This window comes from Oxyura jamaicensis, unplaced genomic scaffold (genome assembly GCF_011077185.1).
Source record: "Oxyura jamaicensis isolate SHBP4307 breed ruddy duck unplaced genomic scaffold, BPBGC_Ojam_1.0 oxyUn_random_OJ71217, whole genome shotgun sequence".
NCBI lineage: Eukaryota > Metazoa > Chordata > Aves > Anseriformes > Anatidae > Oxyura > Oxyura jamaicensis.
The window spans coordinates 9,316-11,977 of NW_023310415.1; the positions used below are offsets into that span (position 1 = coordinate 9,316).

At 42.4% G+C, this 2,662-nt stretch overlaps 2 long non-coding RNA genes across 2 annotated transcripts in view; one reads left to right on the plus strand and one right to left on the minus strand.

The window, feature by feature from the left end:
• Positions 1–2,662, minus strand: part of LOC118159603 — a 13,519-nt gene that overhangs the window by 3,390 nt on the left and 7,467 nt on the right. The gene's annotated exons all lie outside the window — the stretch shown is intronic.
• Positions 1–2,662, plus strand: part of LOC118159602 — an 11,397-nt gene that overhangs the window by 2,891 nt on the left and 5,844 nt on the right. The window contains exon 2 of the long non-coding RNA XR_004747174.1: positions 388–391. This is a non-coding gene — a long non-coding RNA (uncharacterized LOC118159602). The remainder of the gene's footprint in view (positions 1–387; positions 392–2,662) is intronic.

The following is a 2,662-nucleotide window of genomic DNA, read 5'->3' on the forward strand; positions in this document are numbered from 1 at the left end:
ATGGTATGGAATACCCCTTTGGCCAGTTTGGGTCAGCTGTCCTGGGTTTGTCCCCTCCCAGCTCTTGCTGCAGCCCCAGCCTGCCTGCTGGCAGGACAGAGTGAGAAGCTGAAAAGTCCTTGGCTCAGTGTAAGCATTGCTCTGTAGCAATTAAAACATCAGCATGTTATGAACACTCCTCTCATCCTAATCCAAAACATAGCACCCTACCAGCTACTAGGAGGAAAAATAACTCTGTCCTAACTGAAACCAGGAAAGTGGAATGCTCCCACAAACCCACCAAGGCAAATGTTACATACTTACCATGGTAGAAGCAACAACATGGCAGCTGGAAACATACCCAGTAAACCATTGCACTGCCTGAAACACCATTTTAGGCTGGGAAAGGCAAGTGTTGTGGCATCATGGTACACCAGAGACAATGGAGTCTGACAACAGAAGTTGCTTCTGAAACAATCTTGTCACCTACTGGGCTAAGAGGCACAGCACTGAATGGGTATTTTACATGCCCTATCACCCACAAGCCTCTGGGAAGGTTGAGAGGTATAATTAACTGTTCAAGATTATACTATGAGCATTGGGTGCTGGGACATGGAAGCTCTAGGATTTGTAATTAGCGGAAGCTACTTGGCTAGTTAACACCAGAGGATCTTACAGCCATTTAGGTCCTGCTGAAACAAAACACCTGCACAATGTGGGAGGAGCTAAATTTCCTGTCGTGCATGTAGGGAAGTGGATGGTGAAGGCAGTGTGGGTTTCTCCTGCCTCAGGAAAAGGTAAACGCATTGGTGGACATGTCTTTGCCCAAGGACCTGGGTACACTTGTTGGGTGATGCACAAGGATGGGGATATCAGGTTTGTGCCTCAACGAGATGTAACCTTGGGAGAAAACTAATCTGTGATCTCAGTTATGTGTAGTAGGAAGACACTGCAGAACCAATGACAGGTCATCTTCACAAGTAACCAAGGAAGTACAGCAATAACATGAGTTAAGCTAGTGCTGGCATCCAGAAATCCTGTCAAAGAGTGACCACTTTGGCAGATGAGGCCTAAGTCATCAACAGTTCTTATGGAAATTTTGGGAAAGGCCTATGGAATGAAAAGAGGTACATTAAAGGACAGGGAACAATGGTGATGAGAACACTTATATACTAAAGTAGTATAGTTTTGGGCAAGCAACCAGAACAAATCAATAAGAATGTTTTAGGCACTAGAGAAAGGGGATTAGATCACCCCATTCACCCTTTTAAACCTGGAGACTGGATTTATGTAAAGATTTTTTCAGGTGAGCGACTTGAAGAAAAGTGGAATGGACTATTCTAGATACTCCTCACCACCTTCACTGCAATCAAGATCAGAGAGTGACCTGCCTGGATTCATTACAGCCGGGTGAAAAGGGCTCCTGATGGACAGTGGACCTCAGAAGTGACTGGACCTCTTAAACTGCAATTACACAGATGCTGAAATGTTTTAATAACTATTAGTGTTTCTATTAATATTGCAGCTACATGGAATCTTAATACATATTATACGTTAACACAGAATATCTCCCTGATTTTAAACAAGACCAATTTTTGTATATGTACTCAAATACCTGAACATGGAGGGAAGGCAATTTCTTTGATGGACATACCAATACCTAAAGAGGAATTTACGGCAGAGTTGTGGATGCGCCTGGCTAGGAGTGTAGCCACTGATAGGAACCAAAAATTAGAAATTACTAGTCTTGAAATTGATACTGCCTGCTGTACGTGTGTTCAAAGATGTAATCCTCCAAAGAGTATGGGAAAGGTAGACTGTGATAGGAATACATATGTAGGGAGCCATGCTACTTGTAATCAGACTTTAGATATCGGAAACTCTTTAAACCCTAACGTAACTACTGCCTGACCTGTACCAGAAGGGCGTGGATGGTACTGGTTGTGTACACAGCCTATAAAATGTTACCTGAAAATTGGAGAGGGACCCACACCTTAGGCACAGTAGTGCCCAATATGTCAACACACACCTCCCTCCACTCTCAAGGAGGATGGCTTAGATCACCCCTCAAATGGATTTGAAGGATGCATCCTTTAATAGAGAGACCATATCATTTTCATAGCTTTGTCAGGTGGCTTCTTCCTTGGTTAGGGGTGAGTGGATTAGAAAAAGCAATGCTAAACATCTCGTCTGTAATAGAAGACATTGAAAACAAAACCTTAGACGCCATCCAGGCAATCCAAGTAGAAGTGTCCAGTTTGTCAGAAACAGTATTGCAAAACAGAATGGCACTAGACCTTTTATTAGCCTCCCAAGGAGGAGTATGCACAGCAATAAATACTAGCTGCTCTATGTATGTGGATCAAAGTGGAAAAGTTGCCACAGATTTACAGGAGATTTTGGAAAAAAAAACAAGATATTGCATTAAGTCACTAAAGATGACACCTCATAAACTATGGGACAAACTGACCTCCTGGTTACCCAACCTTTCTTGGCTTAAGCAATTGTTTGTAGGAATAGTGATCTTGCTTTTACTACTATTCTTAACTTGTGTATTAGTACAGTGTGCCTTTGGTGCTGTAAGAAAGGACTAGATGATTATGAAACCTGGAAGCATAACCAAATCAACTACCAAGTAGAAACTGGTAAGAATTTTATGAAAACTTTGAACCAAGAAGGAGTG